This window comes from Rhyacophila brunnea, unplaced genomic scaffold (genome assembly GCF_057557595.1).
Source record: "Rhyacophila brunnea isolate RB1 unplaced genomic scaffold, BYU_Rbru_1.0 scaffold_16, whole genome shotgun sequence".
Taxonomy (NCBI): Eukaryota; Metazoa; Arthropoda; class Insecta; order Trichoptera; family Rhyacophilidae; genus Rhyacophila; species Rhyacophila brunnea.
In genome coordinates, this window is record NW_028232816.1 from 29,884,617 (window position 1) to 29,910,993 (window position 26,377).

At 35.1% G+C, this 26,377-nt stretch overlaps 1 protein-coding gene and 1 long non-coding RNA gene across 2 annotated transcripts in view; both read right to left on the reverse strand.

Moving 5' to 3' along the window:
* LOC147074621 (uncharacterized) overlaps positions 1–26,377 on the reverse strand; it is a 262,214-nt gene that overhangs the window by 59,504 nt on the left and 176,333 nt on the right. The gene's annotated exons all lie outside the window — the stretch shown is intronic.
* The window catches only part of LOC147074623 (uncharacterized), a 65,444-nt gene that overhangs the window by 274 nt on the left and 38,793 nt on the right, over positions 1–26,377 (reverse strand). The window lies entirely within an intron of this gene.

Consider the following 26,377-nt stretch of genomic DNA (forward strand, 5'->3'; position numbering starts at 1 on the left):
GGCGTGAGCTACAGAAAAACTGTATCTGAGCTGGTCTACAAGACCGCATATGCGGCATGGCAGGCGAGATGGGTGGCCTCCTCTAAGGGCCGCCAGACTTTTCTATACTTTCCAGATGTCTCGGTGAGACACATGACGAGGAGACTGGTGCCTACCCACTGGACTAGTCAATTCATGACTGGCCATGGAAACTTTGCGGCCAAACTGCAGGGATTTGGTTTGGCAGGACATGGGTCGGGTTGCTCATGTGGACACGACCAGCAGGACGCAGAGCACGTCCTGTGGGACTGTCCACTTATGGGCCCCGAACGAGCGGAGTTGTTTGCCCGGGTCCGACCCCATTCGGGCCCAATAGGACACGCGGACATGGTGGCAACCGAGGCCAATTTTGCGGCCTTTACTAAATTCGCCAGAGCGTACGGGGGGCGGGACACTCTCGACTCCCCTTGCGACTCTTCAAACTAAAGTCACTCTGATAGTTGCCATATAAATTAACATCATGCATTCGCACTTCGGTGCAAGGTTGCATCACCAGTCCCGTGCGGCTCTGCTCGGGACAAAATGAGGGCTTAAATTATTCTTTGATCTGGCACACGTAAGGGTTATGTTAGCCGGCCGCGTATGACGTGGCTGCATATACATAACGGGAGCGGAGGTGGGAATTTTACACACCATGTTCTATTACTAACAATAATAATATCGTCTCTGTTCTGGCAGAACACACTAACTGGAGAATACTAGTTTTAAGTAATTTGACTTTAAGTTGTTAAAATGTTTGAAATGGTCTGTCATGTGAGTTTATTAAGTAATCGTAAAAAGGATGACTTTAAAATAAAGACTGTTTATTTATTAAGAAGGTTTCTAGACGGTAAATTTTGAAATAAGGAACATTTTGGTATTACTAACTCAAATGTCATTTTTTCGAATTAGTGTCTTCTGCCAGAACAGTGACGATATATTCATTGATATGTTTTCTTTTTAAAGTAAATGGGTAACGTTTTTAGTCATTTTTACACGATTTAAGAATTAATTCCCCCGTCGCCATCACGAAACAAATTGACGTGTTCTCACCTCGACGTTCTCTCTCCGAATGCCAGCGAGTCCAAAATTTCGTCGCGCCTATAGTTGAAAATTATTTGCCGTTTCACTGATGTATCGTCTTAATAGGCAGGAAGGAATCTTATAAATATAATTTAATATTTTCAAAAAAAAATGCAATTCCAAATTTAAAAAAAAACATTATTTTGAAGTCTATTAGAAGATTATTTATTTCGCCTGCGGCGCGATATTTTACTACATATTCTGCTACCTTCTAGGTATGATGCACTTTTGTTTGTTTTGTTACAGATAACTGTAACAGTTATCTGTTACAGTCATGGCCCCCACAAAGGGGGGGCTGACAGGGTTCTAGCCTGGGGGCCCGGGCTCAGGAAGGGCCCGGCGTGGCGAGTCGACCAGTTAAGTGAGATAAACACACACCACAAATCAAAACAGTGTCCATCTGACACTCTGCCTGGAATTCCGCATCTGGCAAAATAGCACGTTGTTTTTCAACGTGTTGGTTATTCAGAATAAAGTCGAATGGCAATCAACCACTCATTGTAAAAAGCCTATTGGTATAACCACCATTGTCCTGTACGTACTGTTAAGGAGTGATTTTTTTTCATTCATATCTTTCTCAGTTGAATTGATATGTCTCCCAACCTTGTGTAATATTGACACACTTGATATTAACACAAGTAAGTACATACATATCTAGCTATTTTTAATATACGAGTACCTACATAAAATGTGTACCTACGTATAATAAAATATGGTCTTTAAATTTATTTAATTGTTATAGTTACTACCGTTTGACTCATCCACAAACCACAAGACTGTCAACATTACATTAAAATAAATAAAAATCATTTATTTATTCTATGATAATTATTATATTTTTACGCCTACATAATTATTATAATTTATATTTAGTAGTGTTGTCATAATTTTCCAACAACCGGCTCGTAGAATTTTTTTCAGCCTAATCATTATGCTTATTGCAGACATGTGAAATCTATACGTGAACAATATTTTCCATCCCGGGCAGAATAAAAAAATTAAGGGGAAAAACACAGTTTTTATACAATGCTCATTTTTTGTTCGCACACATTTTGGCTTGGTCTACGCGTAACACGAAACCATTACCAGGAGTCCACCAAATTGGATACTCTGGTGACTTTCACTCGGGGAACAATAAATAGGAAAATATAAAAAAAATAAGTACCTTATTTTAATGTATTAAATTAACTAAAATTAAGTAAACAATGATTAACTGTATCCCTTGTCAACTGTTTAAAAAAAATCACAGGTCTGCCAGTGTTGCCATCTTTTATATGCTGATTATAGTACAAAGGCGTAAAAAATATAGTATTTCAGAAAAATAAATAGTACAGGAACATTGTCGTCTTGAATCCTTTAAAATTATAGTATTTTGGTATATTTGGCGTAAAATTATAGTATTTTACATTTTTCGCGGAATCAAAATTATAGTATTGTACTATAATTATAGTACGGTTGGCATCACTGATCCAGCTTCACCCACCGAATTTTCTAGACCACGTGCAATGTTGCTGTTAATTAAACCCCTCAGTTTATATTATTTTCCCCCATACAGTAGGAGATACAAACGAGGCCATTATGATCGCTCTTCATCTGCATAGATATTAAAAAAAAAAAATATTTTGCAGTGCTGACTCCGTCAATTCAGAGTATGGACCGAAGAGGTTGAGCAAGTGGATGACATCAATTTCTCGTAAAAACAAAACCTGTTAATACAAACCTCCACTCTGTAGACGCCCATGTAATCTTATTAGGATCGGATATGGTCGGAAGTATTTTTTTTTTTTTTTTTTTTTCGACCATGTCCGATCCTGATAGGATCATATGGGCCTCCACAGGGTGGAGGTTTGTATTGACAGATTTTTGTTTTTTACGAGAAATGGATGTCAACCACTTGCTCAACCTATTAGGTCCATACCCTGACACACACAAATTGAAAAACAATATGTGTACTTGCCAGACCCAGGATTCGAACCTGGGACCCATGGCTTTATAGTCCAACGCTTATGCCGCAACTTATTTTTCCGAGTTGTTTTTTTCTTTCTTTCACGACGAAGAGCCACGAGTTCTTCGTTAAAAGGTATGCAAACCCGAGTACTTACCACAGATGACGAGTAGATAAGGCTGTTTGGCCTTGGTGTATAACAAAATATATAACAGTATAAGGGATATTTATTGTCAGTGTGTATTTGCCATTGGTGGGTGCGCATTGTGACTGAAGATGCCAAAAGACAAATACCTGGTCGCAAAAAATTACCCAAATGTAATAGTACAAAATATTACCAAACAAATGCAAGGTATCACATTTTTAAATATTCCTAAGTAAACATCATTTTGAAAATTATTAGTCATATTAGCAAAAATATTTTGTAACATTGGAAAAGGTAGAATTTCACCAATTAAAATGTTCACTGGCACTCTGCGACAACGTTACGCCACTATGCGAAACGTCAAAATATTTCAGATCTGTCAAATAAAGTAGCTATGACATTACTTCAGAAATCGTCGTTTATATATGTGTGGATCAGAATCAGACTTGTCCAACCCTCAAAAACGAAAAACTGAGCTGTCAGGTTCAAATATGATTATCACTAAAAATTGTCGTCTCACGACACTATCATCTGAAGTTATTTCTTGCAAGCACATAAAATAATTCATTATGAGTGCCATATTTGTCTATTCCACATAAAAATGACTGACGAGTCTGACATTCCTGAAATGCTGGAAGAAACAGATGAAGATTTTTCAACAGATAACAGTGAATTTGAAACATATCAAAGAAACATTTTATAATAAGTACTAAAAATATACTAATGAATTTATAACTTTAACACTAATTATCTCAGAACTGAATAATTGTGGATTGGACAAGTCTGGTTCTGGTCCACATAATATATCGTCGCTTAAGGCCATGCATTAGTTGAGGCACGGTCTAAAAAGATCGTCGCTAGGCGATGCGCGGATTGCGGGTGGCGGGTGAAAATGACGCCTGTCAAACGAAATATTAATTGTCATATAAATCCAACATACGTCCATTTTATGTTCTGTTTATTGTTCTATTAGTAACAATAATAATATATTCATTGACATGTTTTCTTTTTAAAGTAAATGGGTAACGTTTTTAGTCATCTTTACACGATTTTAGAATTAATTGACCCGTCGCCATCACGCAGCAAAGTGACGTGTTCCTGGGTCAACATTCTCTCAGTGAATGGCAGCGAGTCCAAAATTTCGTCGCGCGTACAGTTGAAAATTATTTGGCGTTTCACTGATGCGTCACATTAAGAAACAACACCGCGGAAGTCAATTAATTAAAATTTTCAGGGGCAAACAAAAACCGTCTCGAAAAATTGAAAATTGATACCTTTTAACTTATTTTTTTTTGTGTTTAGTTAAAAAAATGTTTTTTGTAAACACAAAAAAAATAAGTTAAAAGATATCAATTTTCAATTTTTTAAGACGATTTTTGTTTGCCCCTGAAAATTTAAATTAATTGACTTCCGCGGTGTTGTTTCTTTAAGCGACGATATGTATATCATATCAATAAAATCTAATGCAAATTAACAATTATTATCATGGTAAGTATCTCATTTTCTAATCAAAGCGTAAATATTTTAACAACGGGCTCGCGCGGCCATGCTAATAAAATTCTGAATGGCAGCATTAATTAAATATAAGTAAGTACAATTTTATTTCTGTAATGCACGAGTGCTAATTTTAAAACGTAGAACATGTGGATGAAAATGATTCATATTTGATACACAATGAACATAATATCGCTCTACATTATGTGTAGATATTATTTAAACAAACGTGTGATCAATGTGTCATCTACCTCTTTGTAAAACCGTAGATTAACATATTTTGTAATAACAATATTATCTAGGTATTGTTACCTTTGATCTGCCTTTGTTATGTTATAATATAATATATTATTGTGACCTGTTTCAATAATAAATAAATTATTATAGAATATAAATTAAGTACACAATTTTGAATAAGTATAGTGACTTTATTCTGAATAGCTAGGTCCTAGACATTCGGCTTCATCGGATGTTTTAAACTTCATAAATCATATAGAAGATGGCGCTGATTGACTAATAAATAACTTTTTTGTTTTTTTTAATATGAGATAGCTATATTGAATATCTAGCAAAGTCGTTATAAATAAAGATTTCCATCTACAGGTGCACAACTAAAGATGTTGACGAAAACTTTCTTGTATGACTGAAACTATGAAAGTGAAACCAGAAACGGCATCTAGGACCTCTAATTTTTATACAAATTATCAGGGAAAATTTCCAGCTAGGTGTTTCTATATCCGATATTTAAAAAAATGACACGTCTTGTTTCATTGATTTTTATAATTATAACCTCAGAAGGCTTCATCTGGAAGAAGTTTAACATTCTCACAGAAGTAATTGACTTATAGCTTGTGCCCATTACGACGACCAGTGAGTCGGTGAGCATACCACACATAGACTGTGTACTGTCCATGTACCCACCACGAAAACAGAATAAACTGGATAAGACGTGGGTACCGCTGCGAAAGTAATAAGATAATATTGTATGCATGAGGTAATACGGGAATAAGAACGGACCACTGTGCATCGAAAACGTTTGATGGATAACCCATCCGCCATTCCGACGGCCAACCGCTGCAAGATGTCGCAGCGGCTGACACTAATTGTAATGGGCTCAAGCTCTTAAGGCGAAACTCTGGCTGCAACTTTGTGAATATGAAGAGGGATGAAGCGGAATATCGCTGCGGAAGGAATAACTTGAGGTTAGGAACGCTGCGCTCGTCGAAAATGTCTGTTGGTTTGTCCACCGACCAGCCATTGCGTCGAGTTGCAGCAACTGGTCTTCGTAATGGGCGGAAGCTTTAAATATAGTATCTATAGTGCGGCATTTTGCTTAAGAATGCCACTTTCGACACTTTCTATTATTTTAAACGTCTCTTTGTAATACATTTACCTTTCTGGATGGTAATAATATGTATCAGCCTGGTAGGGACTCCCTGGATGTAAAAGGGCTTCAGAGTTCCGAAATGTTGGGATTCACTGAAGTATGCCTACAAATAGTTTTCAAATCCGTGATTGCGAGATTAATTTGAATTGTTGCAGTATTGTTTTTAAGTGTCAATCTATATTAATTTATATTATTACTTATTATTACCTTTACGAAAAAGTTACATAAAGAAACTTCATAATATGTATTGTTATTAATATTATTATATTTCGCCGTGAATTTTAATAGTTTAATGGAGTTTTAAGATGTCAATATTTTTGATTTATAGATTAATCGCTTTCTTTAAATTACCTTTCATTAGTTGAAAACTTCATTTATTTGTCAAAGATTACTTAAAAACTATTCCAAAAATCCGGGTGCTTACATTTTCAATCCCGGGATCTTGGGATTGCAAGCCCTGTGCAATTAAGTATCTATATTAATTTTGGTGAAAAAAGTAACTTATCATTCTTCACCAAGAGCACGTAATTATAATGGTTTTTACCAGAGCGTTGGAGCGGACCCTTTTTTGAGTTGCTCCGCTCCGGAACCTAATACTTGCTCCGGCTCCGCTCCAGGGTCTGCTCCGCTCCGGGTAAAAAGTTTTAATAAGTATTATATAAATACAAATGTTAAAAAAATAAGTAGTTTTAAAATAATCGTCATTTTCATTATTAATTCTATTAAACAAAATCTACAACAAATCGTTTCTCGTTATTTGCCTTTTCTGTCAAAAAAATGACGTTATTTATCACTCGACAGTGTTAAATTTAATATATCATATTTCAAATAATTCCAGTGTTGCAAAGTGTCAAAATATACTAGATACATATTTTCATTGGATTTTAGGACGAAAATTTAATACTTAATAAAAAAAAACATCCGGAGCAGTGGAGCACTAAAATTTTTAGGTGCTCCGGCTGCGCTCCTGCTCCGGGTAAAATCCCGTTGCTCCAGTGCTCCGTTCTCCTGCTTCGAGCTCCGCTCCAACGCTCTGGTTTTTATCCAGAGTATTTTATTGAATAGGTATTGAATTGGGCCAAATAATCTTAAAATTAATGGTTGTAAAGTAAAGTTTTTCAAGGACTTAGTTGTAGAAGTCTTGAAAAGAGCGCCTCTTTTGGCATGTGGGGATTGTGGGAGAATTCGATACTATTGTGTTAAAACAATTCTATTAACAAACACGCCTTGGGTAATTAATATTAACTAAATGAAATAAGAAAGGCGTGCAAGACGTGGTTCGGCATCTTATCTGAGCTGGCCGCCATTTTTCGTCGGTCGCGGTGTTGCGGCGCGGCCTGCTTCCCGCCGGAAATGGCAGACATTCCAAGACGCGATTTTATTTCCGGAAGTGGCCGCCGCCATTACGGAAACGCTTTTCTAAGATAAAACTATTTCAATTCTTTAACTCAATGCAAAATGGAAGAGATTCTCCGTTCTGGTTTCAGAGTTCCGAGAAAGATAAAGAAATTAATGCGGTTGATCGTAATCCGGCTAGCATTTTAGAAGTGAAATGTTAAGTGGTTTAGACTTATTATTATTAGTATTATCTATCAATCTACCGCTCTTTATAAACAAAATATTTAGTAAATTCACGTAGTAGGTACTTACCTTCTTACTAAATCCTTAAAAGTTTACTCACGGTCGATCAAGTATTCCCATTATCAGGGACGGATTTCCCGATATTCGAGTCGTTCCACAAATATTTAATTAATTTACTGATTGCACAACCGGTTTCCAACCATTAGTTATGATGTACGTCTTCCATATAGGTGCATATGCATTAGAATTGATATGAATCCAAAGGGGATATAGCCCAGGCCATGGCCCCCACAAGGAGGAGCTGACAGGGCCCTAGCCTGGGGGCCCGGCGAAGCGAGTCAACCAGATAAGTGAGATAAACACACATCACAAATTTACTTCACTAGTAAAAAAAGTCGACTGCGGCGGTACTTTTATTATTATTAAAATTATTTATATATTATGGTATTATTATTTAAAATGATGTGGTTTTACAATGCAATTTTTAATTGTGTATGAATTACTCGACAACTCCATAATTCAAGTGGATGTAGGTACCTAAGTATTCAAATATATAAAAAAAACCCTAAACAAAAACGCTACTGTAGAGCGTCACACTGCCTTTATCCTTAGCGATAGGTAGGGGGGGGGGGGGCGCCAAAGATCCTAGTCTGGGGGCCCGCTTCAAGATGTGGAGGCCATGGCCTAGGTTCCCAAATTGCTAAGGCCCCCGGAGCCCGACAAATAAATTTAAATATGTAGTGCTATTGACATTTTGATAGCGATTCAAATAGTATAGGTATATTGAGGAACACTCATATTGTACCTATTATAAAAAAATAAATATTCAACGAATAGGTTATTCACAAGATTTAAGAATGTAATATTCTTTTAACGAACATACCTAAAATAATAATAATTAATAATAAATAATAATAAACATGGTCTAAAATGATCGTGACTAGGCGATGCGCGGTTTGCGGGTCGCGGGTGCAAATGACGCGAACCGAACGAAATATAATTTTTCATAAAAATTCAACATGCGTCCTATTTATGTTATGTTTATTATTATATTCGTAATAATAATAGTATATTCATTGGCATGTTTTCTTTTTCAAGTACATGCGGAATGTTTTTAAGTCATCTTTACACGATTTAAGAATATATATATCTGACTCCATCACAAAAGAAATTGACGTGCGGTCGACTACTCTTCTGAATGGCAACGCGGCCGTAATTTCGTTCCACATAGTGTTGAAAATTATTTGCCGTTTCACTTATGTACGCTCTCAATATAACCACTTTTTTTTTTGAAAATATATGACACCCAGCAGGTTTGAACCTGCACCCATGTGCCCTGACGTTAGCTATACGTGTCCTACCTGATACCTACAACTGTATAAGAACCTGATCACGCAAGAACTAAAACCAATGGATCACGGGCAGCGGCGCAAATTCACCGATTGTGTCTTTTAGATTTAGAAGATTTTAGAAGATTTTGTTCATGAAATAATGTGTCCGTCTCAAGTTGCGCTAAAGCTCAATTAGCAAAATTTCGAGGCACCAAACTGTATTGTATACGCCTTCAAATGCAAATCTTTGTGAAGATTATTACATGCAGTGCCATACGAAAGTCCAAGTTCTTGAGAACGGATATGTAATTGATTGTTCTGGATTTTCGTCTACACTTTGATTCACAACATCGATTTTTTCAGCAGTACGTTTACGTTATTGATGGGCTGGATTATTACAATTACAATTCGACTCGAGTTTTCCTTGTTGTTTGATTTAATAAAACGCAAAAAAAATAATTTTTGTAGTATTTATTCCACGTTAACAGTCAATTAAAAAAAATGCATTTTATTAAATCAAACAACAATTCAATGCAGTTCCACCATGAGTTAACAAAATAAAAGAAAAAAAAATCGAGTTTTCCTATTAAATTACGAATAGTTAGCTTATTTAGTCGATTATTTTGACCATAAATTTTACGTAATGCCAGAAACGTAACTCGAATATATTCATTATTGTAATAAATTTTAACAATTTTCCACGATGATTTGCCAAACAATACTGAACACAAATTAATGTCAATTTTGGTGGGAACTAGGAAAAAATACTGACTTTAAAAATATATAGTACTTACCTACCTAGCAGTAGCAAAGAGTGGAGGTAGGCTGTTAAGATCCGCCATAAATAGTGCACATTAAACTTTGTTAGTCATACGTATTTGTTGTTATTGAACTAAGACCACAATTTACAGATGGTATTGGTTAGTTTTTGAAAATCAATTAAACCCTGCTTAACAGAACTATAACAGTTTTGGTATACTATGGGCGATACGACAAAATTGTGCATATTTTTTCACTCATACTTATTTGTTTTCATTGGATTCATATATACCTACATATTTCTTTTATTTTGTTAACTGTCAATTCATGGTGGATTACACTGTATTCTTGTTTTAATTTAATAAAACGCAATTTTTTTTGTAGTACTTATTCCCCTTTTAATCAATGAATTAGGACCGGTTTCGTCCGCCTCAGAGGTTCTTGAGTTGAAAATGTCCCTATGTGGCAGACGAAACCGGTCCTAATTTATTGATTAAAAGTGGAATAAGTACTACAAAAAAAAATTGCGTTTTATTAAATTAAAACAACAATACCTACATATTGTCGGTTTATTTTTTTAAAATTCATTAAGCCCTGCCTAACAATAGAAAAAAAATATTATTCTATATATAAAAAATCCAAAGTTATGTAGGTATGATTTAATTGCATAATTTTAGATATTTTATAGATGTAGGTACGTGTATTTTTGACTATTAGCTATTATGGCTTGGTACGCAGGGTTTAATTGAATTTTTAAATCTAACCAACATCACCTGTAAATTGTAGTCTTATTTCAATGAAAACAAATACGTATGACTGACAAAGTTTAGTGTGCAATATTTATGGCAAATCTTAACAGCCTACCTCCACCCTTCGCCACTGCTACCTACTTATTTGAGAACCCTATACATACACTTAATATATATTTTTTTGACCATAGGTAAGTGTAGACTGTTTTTATGATACTGCTTCTAAAGCAAACGCGCATTATGTTTTTTATAGAATTAAATAAACATACATCTGAAATAGGAAATGCTGCGATTTTTGTAAACATAACACAAAAGTGACATTGAAATCGAGGTGTTGTTGCATAGATGGCCCACTCATTAGCAATTCAAATGTGAAACCAAAAAGCAGAATGCGAAAACATGTTGGTTTTTTTTACTCACATTGTCTCGTCAAGGTTGGATTTAATCGAATATTTGTACATTAACAGTTATATTTTCCATTGTTTTATTTCTAATTGAGACATACATTAATTCGACAGGAAAACCTAAAATCTATATTATTTACCAGCCGCAACACAATTCGGCATCGTAGCTAATGCATTTAAAATGCAAGCGATATTTATTTATCTATCTATAGATATGTAATATTTTGATAATATTATTCGTACGCCACGATGGCCGAGCGATGGTAGTCTTCCAAATACACATAATATATTGTTTTTCAATTTGTGTTTGTATGGACCATAGGTTGAGCAAAAACATACATTTATCGTGAAAACAAAAATCTGTTAATCCATTGCCGACTGAAGAGGAAAGCGGATACATTTCACGACTGGTCCTACCTTTCCGCCCCTCCCATTCTCTATAGATGACCTGTCATTGCCTGTCATTGTCTATAGCAGGGTTTACCAAACTTTTTCTGCAATGGAACACTTCGCAAACCCGGAAATTTCAACTGAAAACTTAGCTTATTTTTTAGATTGATTCCTACTAGTTAAAATTTAAAAAAAATGTTATTAAAACACAAAACTAACAAATTCTAATAGTCGTGAAGCATAATAGCGCCGCAGGCGAATTTTTTAAACTATTAAAGCAACTCAACTCGCCCAGATATCATTTAAAGGCTGATCTTCAAATCAAAGTCACTAATTAAATCAATAAGATTTTCACAGTCACTTGCGCTTAAGCCGACTGGTTTAGCTGTCACGGAAAATGGATTCCGAACCCAGGAATCGTCTTTACTAGTTTTCAGAAAATATTGCAAAAGTGTAAAAAACCTTTCCAAATTGTCGCGGAACACCTATTCAGGTTCGGCGGAACACTGGTGTTCCGCAGAACATAGTTTGGGAAACCCTGGTCTATAGAGTGCTCAAACTGACGCGTCTGTCGTGTTCACTTGTCAGAGTATTCTTAGTTTCAGATTTCTTTCAGATTATTTTAATGTATCTTGGATACCTTGGAGTTCATATTCTGATTTAGTGGTTCTGTGTTAAATAATTGGAAGTGACATAAGTAAACTTATTGTGTATAATAATATCATAATACACTAGGACGTTTGTCAATGTGACAGTCGATTCTAAACGACAATAATTATTAATAACTTATTTATACTCTTCAGTCATTATAGAATGCCAAACTCTGCTAGCAAGTTTCTTTTATCAATAAATAGTATGGCAGTGGACCACTCGTTGTTTGTGCAAAAAGTATAAATCTAAAGATGGCGGTGGTTAATTACAAATTTCCACTCTGTTGAGGCCAATGACATTAATATGGACAAAGCATCTGGAAAAAAAATGACACTCACTTTTTTGTCGGGTCTGCCGAATGGCATAATCTGTTCTAACGCCATTACAATAAAGGTGATATTGCTATAAATTCCCGATGCTTTTTGTCGGGTCTGCCGAATGGTTCGGTTTGAACGGGTTCACTCGAATGAACTCTGACACTAGAAGCACTGTTCTAACGCCATTACAATAAAGGTGATATTGCTATAAATTCCCGATGCGTGATATCGCATAATGGAAATTGCGTGACGTCTACCTATACATGTGCGAATGTCGCTATGCACGAATTTACTTGCTAGCTACTGTACTGAGTGCGTTGTCCATTAATAATGTCATTGGTTGAGGCCCATAATATGATCTAATTAGGATCGTACATGGTCAAAAGAAAGAAATACTATTATGGTGAAATACAAATAGTGGGAAGTAGGTTACCTTCTATGTGAGTCTGGAAAAGTGTAACAAGAAGAAATTTTCGACTGTGAATGCGATGAACTTAACTTTTCAATAGTTACGTCTGCATTATAAGATGCATTAAAGTTTGTCACGTAAACGAAATGCGCATTCAATATTGGTAATAAATGAAATCATTCAGGTGGTCTTTGTAATTCTTGCGTTTTATGACCTGACCATCAGTAAGAGCCGTTTCACACGAGACACCGGTGTCCAGATACCAGTGTCATTTACACATAAATGGGGCGGTTACATGTAAATTGTACGTACAACATTAATTCACCGTGGCACAGTTCGCCGTGAGCTTTCTTATCGGAAATGACGTACACTATACAGTCTCCAATTCTATTAGATTCAATATGAACATTAATTCAATTTTCATAGCTGATTTTGGCAAAATTCATGAATTCAAGAATGAAAACCTAACAAATAATCCAGTATATCGGCTCTTTTCAAAATTTGTTTGCTGCTGGCTTCCTGTAAAGTGTAAACTGACAAGAACAGTTTTTTATGTAGACATGTCAGTACTATACGACCCAAAGAGGTTGGACGGTCTTTAATATACGGCCATATATTTCCGATACAAAATTTCATGCAGAAATTTATTCCAAACATAAACTCTGCCATCACTCTTGCCAGGAACATAAAACTATCACATGAATTCACACAGATACTAATAGGTCACGGAGCAGTGCAAGCCTAAAAGATTTAAATTGAGGGACGATGAATGTTGTCCGTGTGACGGCTGCACATCTAAAACTGTGTGGCATGTCATCAACGACTGCCCTATACTAGAAAGGGAGCGATGGTCTCTCAGGACTCTATGTAGACAGCATAACCATGAAATTGACCTCCAAAAACCTTACGAAATACTAAGCACAAAAACACTACACAAAATATTTAATTCTGGCCATAAAGCAATTTAAAGATATAAATGGATGAACATAATTAACTATACATCAATGCAACCCCAACCAACTTGTACCAAAAAGTAAGAGCATGGTTATTTATATACAAAAAAAAACATTTCATGGCGAAGTGATACGGCGAACTGCATACGTACAAGTTTCCGGACACGATTGTGTTGTACAATGTGTTCTACCAAAATGTCCTACTATTATCAACATAATAATTGTTACATTAGCGACCTTCCTTGCACGAAGCGGGGAGAAAATTATCGCTATAAAAAACAAAATAAAACGACAATCAAGGTTCGCATTACATTATTATTATTCCATAGTTTGCCACAATCAAAGCGAGCGCTGCTGTAGTTCTTCTTAATTGAGGCTGTTTTCTGATGTAAATAAATTTTAAATCGTGGATTACGTTTTTCCTTGATTTCTAAGGTCATGCATTGACTGTGGGATCTCTTCTCATAATATTTAAGCTGGAAACATAGCGTGGCAGAGCGAGCGTCACCAACTTGGCGTTTTTCTTGATAGATCTAGCATTTTTGAATACCTAGGGCAGGGTTAGCGAACCTTTTTACGTACGCGTGTCAAAATTTCCCAAATATTATTTTTGACTGTCTGACGCGAAAATTAAATAAAAAGGTTTTAAGAATTCTATTGAAAAAGTTTAAAAATTACAATTGAGTTCTCGGGATTTGACCTTTCACCGTGTTTCTAGCAGAACTCTTTTATTCTTCGAATAATTCTTTCGCTGATCTCAAGCATTGCAAATCGATAAAATCAGAGGTTTGCGGAGCGGCTTGCCCCCCGCCTGATGAGGTCAGTGCGATAATATTATGTGTGATCCATAAAGCCAAAGGACCGGCACATGCAATTATATATTTACATTGAACGTTATGCTTATTTTTGACGAGTATTTGTGTGCTATTTTTTATATAATGCGATCTATGCATGAATCTCGTTGTTTCCGTTTGCGCATCGATTGGTGAAGATAATATTAAAAACCGGAGAAAATACGCATGGCTATGTCATAATTGTATAATATATATTTGTTTGTAAAACTCGGTTGTAATTTTCTTTTTAAATTATTATTAAGTAGGTATGTATCTTTTTTCTCATCAAAATAAAACATTCGCGTACCATAGGTTCGCCATCACTGACCTAGGCATTTCTAGCTTTTACATCTTGTATATTATGACATAAGCCGGCTCGCACATCACAACTCGCCTTGTGTGCCTGACGGCCATAAATCAAAACTTCCGAGACCGCCGCCGAATGTTGCATGCTACAACCTCGCATACCTGCCTAGGGGCAAACGTCAAACGCGAAAAAGGAGAAGTCTCTCGTCTGCCATTTTTATTGTGTTGATTGTATGAACAAACGTCAAACGCGGTGACCAGCGATGAGCGAGCAATGCCAGTGTAGACAGAGACAGAGACAGAAATGGCCGATTGTGTGGCTGTGCGCATGCGCGGAGTCGACATTTTTCGAAATCGACATGCAGGCTCTAGCAAACGCAATTCGTCGCATGCAGGAGCGTCGCAGCGTCGCAGCTGCGTCGGCCAATCTGCGAAGCTCTTTTTGATAACGTTTGTTTCTTGGTTTACGATGACGTCACATCGACGAATTCGTCGTAAGACGCATGCGGCGAGTTCTGATGTGCGAGCCCTCTAAATCGAACGTTTTTGACACCGCAAACAGCTTAAGATTTTTCATAATATTAAATCTTATACTAGTCGAATAGGACATATTCGACGCTTGCATTCTACTGCTTTACGATAGCGAATCGCACCTAGTGCACCTGATCGCAAATAGTGCACACTAAACTTTGTCAATCAAACGTATTTGTTTTCATTGAATTAAAAATTCTATTAGTTCAATGAAAACAAAAAAGTGTTACTGACAAAGTTTAGTGTGCACTATTCAGCCTTAGGAGTGGAGTCCTCGTCACTGATAGGTAGGAACTTAGTGTTTTTATGTAACGTTTCCTTTGAATGTTATTGTTTTAGATTTAGAGAATTTTGATTTCAAATTTTATGTCTGACATGCATACCTATAGCAAATTAATCAAGTTGGCTGGCCGTTATAAATATTAAATCGTAGAAATAGAATAGGTACAGAAAAAAATAGTCATGCTAACTGATAAATAATTACAAGATAAAAAGAACTTTTTATACACCACGTTTTAAAATTTTCTGTTGAATCATATAAACTTGACAATTCTACGTATTAATAAAAAAAAATTATTGTACTTGATTGAAATACTGAATAAAAATATAGAATACAGAAATGTCATTTTGACATTTCATATTTATTTCCATAGTAACGCACGTATATATTAATAATTTAGTTGCTAGGACCCCCTTAGCAACCAACAATAATAACTTTCCATAGAAAACAGAATTAACTGAAAATGAATTCAATTCTGCTTAAAAATGGCTAAAAGTATTAAAAGAATGCATTGTCGTCGTGTTCTGATAATATTCTAAAAGTTAGTCGGGAAGTTAGTTAAAAATCTTCAATTGTCCATTACAAATCTTGGACAAACAAGAAAAACATTATACTGGACACACAAGAAAAAATCTGTACCGGACAAACAAGAATACGAGCTAATAAAAACGTGGTAAAAATAATAAAGTATTAAATTATTATCGAAATCGCATCCTATAATATTATTGTCGGCAACAATTTCGTCGTCTTGTCTATCCACTATGAATTCAGCCTATGCCCTAAATAATAATGATCTTTTTCTCTAAATATTTATTATATGTCTATGCAAATCCGTATTTTATGTATAAATAGTTTACTATAAAAATACCCAACGAATTCGACAATACGTCGTGAAAAGTACAAATTCGTAATTTAATGCGATAAAATATATACGCATATTATACGTTTATTTAATCATTGGATTTTTTTCTAGTAACAACTATAGATTGATTGAATTGGAATCATCGTTACCACAGAACAAGTGACCCCGAGTAGCCACGAATCAGCGTTGAAAAACTTTGTTGTTGTTCTTGCCGATCTGGCATTTTTCCCGGGATTGGCATTTTTTTCGATATAATATAAAATTTATATACTTACTTATACTTATACAAATAGCATTGATAAAATTGGTGATAAATGTCGAGTATAATTATTTATACTATTTAAGATATTTATTGTTAAGACGATACATCAGTGAAACGGTAAATAATTTTCATCTATAGGCGCGACGAAATTTCGGACACGCTGGCATTCTGAGAACGAACGTCGAGGTGTGAATACATAAATTTGTTTCGTGATGGCGACGGGGGTATTAATTCTTAAATCGTGTAAAGATGACTAAAAACGTTACCCATTTACTTTAAAAAGAAAACATGTCAATGAATATATTATTATTGTTACTAATAGAACAATAAACAGAACATTAATGGACGCATGTTGGATTTATATGACAAATTATTTTTCGGTCGGCATGCGTCATTTGCACCCGCGACCCGCAATCCGCACATCGCCTAGCCACGATCTTTTTAGACCATGCCTCAACTGAGGTATAGCCTTTATATTGTGTTCGTTCAATCTCCGAAATACATAGGTTTAATGGAGTAAATAATAATGTGAAAGTAAAACAGTTTTATTTATTTATTTAAGAAAAATAACAGATACAAATACATGTTCAATTAAAATAAAAAATAACATACTTACTTAAAACAAATTAATAAAATTCACAAACATTCCTAGATTATTTTTTAAATGATATTCATTCGTGGATGAGTTTGTATTAAATTTAATAAGAAAATTATAACAAACATTCACTAAATTCGGCGTAGAAACAAGTGCGTGCCTGCACGTCCATGACACTGGCGGTTAGACGCCGTTCGCGTGCCAGCACGTCAGTAGCGTCTAACGGGCTAATAGACGAATTTATTATTTTTCTGATATTGTTATGTTTGCGTATGCAACAAAAATGGTTATTTATTATCCGTGGACCGTGAGCATCCGGCGAGTCCCTCTATTACATGTGGAGGTAGGTACATACAATGATTTTGTACACATACCAATTGATTGTGATAAAAAAATTAATCCCGAAAGAATCGTAATTAGGTTTAGGTACTAATTCCGGGATTCATAAGTGTCGAAACTTGTCCGGGATCCCGGGATTGGGTTCCCTAGTCTTTAGTGATATCCGCGCTATTTTGTATAAAGAAAAATAACGAAAACGTATTACTGCGTGAACTAGTTAGAATAGCCCTGCAGATAAGTGAAAAACATTGTAACTGCCTACTTTAATATGTAAGGTTGGTACCGAATACGAAAATATAAAATTTATTATATATTTTGCTTTGTGAACGTAGATAGCAAATTAAATAATTATTATAGTCATTTTCATAGTCGTGGATACCTATTAGTAAAGTAAATACACATTTCCTGATAAAAAAAATAGATAACTCAAGAAGTAGAATTACTTTATTCTCAGGCAAAAATTACTATTTACAATTTACATTATTATTTTGCTTGATTGTATAATTTATATGATTATAGCCATATTTGATACAATGTCCGTGACTGCTTTGAAGAAATAGTTGAATGGATGTGGTCATAATAAATTATTAAATAGCCTTTTTAAGGATTGTTTATGTTGCCTTGTTGGACTTATATATTCTATCTAGTAGCGACAGACAATTTAATACAATTTACTGCAGGAAACAATGCATAAATGAATTATTTACTAAGATAGAATTATTTATTAAGAAATCCAATTTCTGAGAGTCGGTCGGAGTTAGGGAACTAATGGTAACTGAAATACCTAACGGGTAAGGAGAAGCAGGCGACCGATCTCGACTAAGAAATAATACGGGATAAACTTAAACACGTGTCAATAATACGTCATACGTCGAATACTGACAACTGCTTTCGGTTTATTTATTGAGTATTGACGCTCATTTAATATTAGTGCATTACACACACTATTGCACGACTGCACGTCTGTAATGGGTGGTTCATTTTCGTAGTACACTCACACATTCACAACTCTGCGTCAAAATTTACTGTATTGGTATACCTATAGTCTATCGGAATTATCTGTTCTGTGGTCAGAGTTATGCCTTGTCCAGATGGCGCAATTTGAATAGAGCGTAAAAACTCGCGCGCATTCCAGGTAGAGTATACGCTTCATAACTTTGCACTTGGGTTCTAGGATGATTTTTTTTACATATATTATCTATTTATTTATTTATTTATTACTAGATATATTAATACAAATGAATATCATTTATTTTGATCTAATGTTATGCGAGGTAATCAGGCAAAGAGGCGTATCAGTGTAGTAAAAAGTCCAAAAAAAGTACAATATTATAAAACGTATACTCTACATGTGACCTCATTGAGCCATTCATATGCACTCGTGGCGTATCATCTGTAGTACATCTACAGTAGGTAATTATTTGCGTCGGTGTTTCGTATGATATATCAGTAGGTATATGAATCAGTTTATGAAATTGTAATAAAATACTTTTGCCACCCCCCGAATCCCGCTGCCCACTAATTCGCACTCCCAACACCCCCACTTGGCACGCCTCTGAGAGGTCTTCCATAAATGACTATAGTACACGTTTTTGGGTATAATTGAACCCCTCCCCCATCGACACACTTCCTAACAAAATCTTGTTAATAAATGATGAACGATTCATTAGAATGCCATCTCGAAATATTTTATTGTCAGATAAAAGTTAGTACTACCTTCCACCCTTAATCAGTTTAATCCCTTCGCCAAAAACCGTCACATTATAATATAATGCTTTTGATTGATTTTCTCCTCCCGACAACTACACGAAAAAGCAAGGGTATGGTTAATTAAAAAACCACATGGACCAATATTAATTTATTTCCAGGTAAATTGACACCTATGTGGTGTATTGTTTAATAGTGTCGCATGAACAATTAAAACTTTGACAAGGTTTTTTCGAATGCGTCCACAATTTGTTTTTGTAGATGCTGTAGCGGTTCTCAGACGGTGGTACGCAATGGCGTAGTGTTGCCGGGTCGCCGTTATTAAACATTCTAACATCCACCTCTCCAATCCCTGCTTTTTCTAAAGCACATATTGTAATATATCGACCGATAGGTACTGAAAATTTCGCAACTCGAATGACAACGATTATCGTTGGACAAAATAATCTAAGCAATGCGACGTTAAAGATCAATAAATTGTCATATAATCACTTAGGAATTGAACTGACTAAACATTTTTTGTAGAAATAGGTTTATATGACAATATATCAGTTTCTTGTGTTGGTGTTCGTAATATGGTGTTTTTACCATGTAGGGTGATTAGCCCTACGATGAACCCTCCTCCTTCATCCGAGCTTGGGACCGACAGCAACCTAGGTGAATCCTATAGCTACAGGCGGAGTCTACAGGAGGGTCTACTGAGTTCGAAAATCCTAAGCAAGAATAGCAAACTGCTTATCTACAAAACAGTTATTCGACCAGTAGCTACCTATGGCTGTGAGACATGGTGCCTCATTCAAAGGGAAGAACATAAACTGGCCATATTCGAAAGAAAGATCCTCAGGAGAATTTTCGGGCCCACATTGGAAAATGGAAGTTACAGGATAAAAATGAACCACGAGTTAGAAGAGTTAATAAAACATGAAACGGTGGTGAAATTCTGTCGATCCCAAAGACTAAGGTGGGCTGGACACGTTGAGAGAATGCCTGAGCACAGGACGCCAAAAATCATGACCAAGTGGATCCCACAGTGGAAACGGTTGAGGGGCAGACCAAAGAAGAGGTGGGCTGACTGTATCGAAGAGGACTGGAGAAAGATGGGGAGGGCTGGAGACTGGAGAGGAGCAGCCAGGGAAAGGAGCGTGTGGAGGACAATTGTAGAGGAGGCCAAATCCCGCCCCGGGATGTAGTGCCGAGAAAGAAGAAGAAGATATCAAGTTTCTTATTAAACTTTATTAAAAATGTAAATTAATAGTTTTCATAATATCTAATTCCTGGGGCGAAGCGCGATTTTTAACGAGACGGAGTGGAAGTCTCGAAGATTTAACGAATCGGAGTTGTGCTCCGCTGCACTCCAGTCCATTTCGACCGCTGAAGTTTGAACATTTTCATATGTCGTGTAGGTAGAAGACGGATCTTTATAATCGCTACCCGAAAGCAACAGTGGGATAAGTCAAAAATACTAGTTTCGAGATAATTGAACTTTAATGTTGTGTCATACAAATGAAATAGTAAGCTAACTAAGTATATATTTATTTTATTTTTTCTGCGGTTTATAATAATATGATTATGGTAGGATTTTTTGTATTTATCAAGAGTGGGGTATCTTAGTTATCCCACGGTTACTTTGAAGTTGCAGGACAATAATTGAAATATATATATTTTTTAAATGTGGTTAACTGTTTTTTTTTTTTTTTGTAATCTTAATGATTCATTATGTGGCTTTCAGCAAGCGATTGGCATACTTATCTCAAAATCGTCTTTTATCACTAAGGAGCGGATTTAAATGCAACAAAAAACATGATTATATGCATGCACGTATGCACTTAAAATCAATAAAATATGCACTTAAACCGAAGAAATATTCAGTTACAAATTGACATTTTTTGTGGGAAAAAATTGTAAATACCCACTTTACCCAATATTACTGACAAAAAAATCGAATAACTATTTAATAATTTTTCAACAAAATATGATAGCAGAACAAAAAAACACAAACAATGAATATAAAGTTAATCAATTACAATTTTCAAAATAGTTTTTTCATAAGTACAAATAATTGAATAATAAATGCAATGTAAATCAAACATAACTTCAAAAACAAAAACAACACACTTAACTATTCCTAAATACTATTTTCTGTTTTTTGCCCGAAAAAAATACATAATTTTTTTCAATATCTCTGGCATTAAATTTTTCCGCATCGGTATGTCAGTATTTTGTTTATATGCGGAAAACGACCTCTCAACGTCCACAGAGGTGATTGGGCAAACTTTAAATAAAAGTGCCCTAGTTGAATTCACTTTTTCTGATAAATCCACGGCTCTCATTAAAAATGCAAGTGGATCTAAACTATCTTCCTTCCTAGCATAGTTATATTTCGATAAAATAATTTAAAAAAAAAACTAAATTATTCTAAATTCATTCAAACTAAATTCAAAAGCTCTAAAATATGCATTTATTTATGAAATATGCACTAATGTCTCAAATATGCTCTAACGTCTCAAATATCCATTTATATGCACAATAAAATTTTATTTTTGGATTCTGTGTCTTTCAAAACAGATTTCTGTGCAACTCTCATAGCTGTGTATACACCGTAACAAAACATGCACTAGCATATAAATCCGGGCCCTATTTATCACTTTATTTCACTGTTGCTTTCAGGTAAAATAATTCATCACATGAAGTAAAACGAGGCTGGAAGACATACACTTTTTAATTTCTGTATTGATGTAATAAAAAGAATCAAAATAATAAACGGTGACATGTAAAGATGTTTCATGCCTTTCAGATCCAGTGATTGCAGTCATATAAGTTAGGATAAGTATATGCTCAGAAGATCAGTCCTATGCGATATCACATTTATCACGGGGAAAACTCGGCTATAAATCGTAGTTCTCAGTTCCCAATGAATACAACGAAATATTCACCAGAATCAACACCGCCTTGCACTACAAAGTATTTTCCAGGGTTTTTGCAAAGTGGTTTCATAGGCCCTGGCCGTAAACAAATTAGCAATACCCGATGCGGGTAGACGAATAGTTTTCAATAAGGCATCTTACTCAGTCGGCACAATTTTCATTTGACTATCATCAAGTAGAGTAATTTGCGTGCCAAAGTCCTTACAGAAACCTTGATAGTAAATGCGAGGTATCCATAAAAGCATCCAGAAATAATTACAAGATAAAAAGAACTTTTTATATACAACGTTTTTAAATTTTCTGTTGAATCATATAAACTTGACTTGACTAGCTTAAACGATCAAAAAAATGTGTACTTGATAGAAATACTGAATAATGAAATGTCATTTCATACTGATTTCCATAGTAACGCACGTATATATTATTTATTAATAATTTAGTTGCTAGGACCCCCTAGCAACCAATAATCGTATCGAAATAACTTTTCATACAAAACAGAATTAACTAAAAATGAATTCAATTCTACTTAAAGATGGCTAAAAGTATTAAAAAATGCATTGGCATCGTGTTTTGATATATTCTAAAAGTTTCAAATGTCTAGCTAGTCGGGAAGTTAGTTAAAAATCGATTGCAAGATTTGTACCGGACAAATAAGAATACGACCTAAGAAAAACGTTGTAAAAAGGGGGTACGCGTTCACAGTTTATGAGACACTGAATTAGACGATAATAATAATGATTGATACTATTGAAAACTAAGGCCTTCACGTGTCATTTTATTATCTACACTACACACTATTTTTGATAGTTACAACAATTAAACCTTTGTATTATATTCATTCACAGAGTGCATCACCTTGGGCCACTTTTTAACATCATTTTTCATCTCTTGTAACAGCTGACATCAGTGATGCCAACCTATTGATTGATGTGAGTCCGAAATTAATTGGTTTACTGTTGATACCGACTTTTTTTTCAATGTAGACCAAAAGAAAATTAATTGTTTTTTTTTTTGAATAGCGTTAACGTCGATGTATTATGGACTGTACGTTGCACGTAAACAGAGATTGTTTACAAATTAATTCAATTCATTACCCGATCACAGTAAATTCGATATAATTATTATTTGACAAACGGTTCGCATTTTAATTTACTAGCTTACAGAGCATCACTATACACTAATCCCAGGCATGTTAATTTATTGTAATTTGGCTGAGGGCACTGGGGCGTTACAACTTAAACAACATTTTTTTTAAAGAAAACAAAAGATTGTGGACATAACGAATCTAAATTCAAGACGTGCACAACACGAGATTTACATTATAACAAATATGACCCTCACAAGAGAGAAGAAGAGAATATATAAAATAATAATAATAATAAATAAAAATGTACCTAAGTATAATTTTATACTAAATAATAATATTTCGAATACAACATACCTACATAGCACGTCACCGAAATGTCTACGTCTTTGGGGAGCGCATTGACTAGTCTTGCACCCAAGGCCTGAACAAAAACGATGCATGAGTGCGAGTGAGAAAGTATTCGGCACCCTTATAATCTCTGCGACACGCGCGAGAGTAAGATAAAAGGTCTACATATTTTTAAGTTGGTTTCCAAAAATATCGCCGGCAAATTGTGCTGAATCGCTTCACGTAGCGTATTGTTCGTGTTGCTAAATTTGCTATTTTTTGTGTTAAACATAAAGTCAGTGGTAAATATTTTTAGTTAATTAAGTAGGAAAGGTGGTTCTGCATGTTGTATTAAAATATGGTAGCCGTACTGATAAGCAAGAAGATGGTATTACGTTTCATAGGTAAGTTGATACATGTTCGTGACAATTTATTTGTATATTATTATTTATTTTAATATCAGTGACCTAGTGTTTCTTTAAAATAACTTAAATTATGGATATATTTACCTAATTGGTTGCATTTTGACCGCTTAAAAATACTATATAACGTAAAAAAACAGAAAAATATATTTTAATTCTGAGCGTCTAGTGCGAGCACTTTGGGCGAGCACTAGCGAAATGGTCTATGGTCTCGAACATTTATAGGCGAATGCGTTCGCTCGCCCACAAACCAAACGCACGGCACCTAGCTTCATTTAGCAATGCAACGGGTGGCGTCTATATGTATCTATAGTCTATGCTTGCACCCCTCGCTAATGGTGCCCGTTCGGCTTGAAACGAGAAAACGGTTCCGATCCATAATAAATCATGGCTGCGACCACGTAGGTAATTGAAGGCGCATGTAAATTCAAATTCATTAGGACACCAGGATTGGAAACCATTCCTCGCGATAACAGGCAAAAGTGTTTTAAGAGCAGAAGAGACCTACGAGATTCAAGAGAGTGAAGTGGAAAGTAAGGATGCCTTATTGAAAGGCAGTTGGAAAATAATCTTTTGACGAATTATCGAAAGGTCTTCCATCATGAGTTTTTGTCTCCTTCCGGGCACCAATCGACAAACTATTCTCTTGCTGTAGCCTACTACGTGACGGTTGTTATATCAAGTATTAATAAGCATGCTTAATGGATGGCTGGGATGCATTTGATAAAGATTTGCTTTATCACACCATTTTTTTAATCAATCTAAACGTCTGACATCGACATCAAATTACTCCAGTCGCGGTGTTAGCACTAAATGAGTTAACTGGCCTAGCACTTTTTTCGGTTAACCATATTATGCTACCCCCCTCCAATAGGCATTATACGCCACTGATACCACTGGATGGTGGTAATAATTCTGCAATTATCGACAAAACATCAATCCGAGCAAGCTCGGATACGTTCTGAAGGGGTTAAATGTTAATAGATGTTTTTACAGGCTATAATATCGCCATTAAGTCCACAGTGGACGCTTGTTATCATTATTGTTTTATTGGTCTTGTCCAGCGCTCTAGCTGGTGACCGTGACATCTGGCGGGTCTAACTACATTTTACGGCTTTTTTATTGATTTATACGCCATGAAGAAATGAGCTTAAACTTCGCTTCAACGCTGTCGGTGATTACAAGGAACACAAAAACAAGGAAAATGGATTCCCTTCTGGGTATGACTATACGATCACAGCTTTGCCAACTTGGCGTTTTTCTTGTCAGATCTAGCATTTTTTAATTGCGATTGAATTTGCATCTGGCATATGGCGTTAAATCCAGTGTGTTTCGACATCGCAAATGACTTAAAACGCTTATTACACCAGATTTACTTGAAAATCAACATGATTGCCTGATGTATTTATTATAAAAGTATTTTGTATTTTCATATCTAACCAAGAAGATAAAAATGTTAAATGTAATATTTTAGTGATGACCTAATTAATAGTGTACATTCAATGTTTTTTTTTAACTGAATGATTATTTTATTTATTGGTTGTGAAACAAAACATTTTTCTTCAATCATTATTCTCGTAAAAACCATGATAATTATAACATTTTTTTTCAAATATTATTTTCTTACTATTTTTTATTTTGTGTAAATCTGGCATTTTTTCTGTCATCTAGCTTATTTTCTTATCATATCTGGCAGTCATATCAGTTGAAATATGACCTTATGATGGAGCGAGTTCAAATTTTTTTTTGAGACTCCTTTATTTTAGGTTATATGGATACTATCCGTGGCTTTATCCAACTGAATTTCTCTTAGGTATCCTTACATACTGCAGTTTAAATGATAGAAGATATCAATATTTGGCCAAGTATTTTTTTCGACTTATACGTGGTGTAAATTAGAACTCTACCATTCTTGGTAGTATTGACTTGTGTGTCCCTGATAACTATCTTAGGAATCGGAAGCATTAGTTGTTTGTTGAATTGTGATGCTAATTGGGAGGGCAATAACTCTGTCCAATCAAATCGCCTCGGATGTTGATATATTCCACCTACGTGAGGATGAGTATAGGTGGAAATTGTTTTATAAATTCTTAAAATAGTGTCCACTTAGCTCATTCGGTGTGCTTCCATCCTTTATACCTAATTTATATTTTTTATGATTTTTGTACCTTTTACTTTACTTTTCATACTGTTTTTGTGATAAGTACTGTAAGGTCTGTAAATATTTTATTTCTTCTTTACACAGTTTTTTTAATTTTTAAATGTCGTGTTGTGAACGTCTTAACT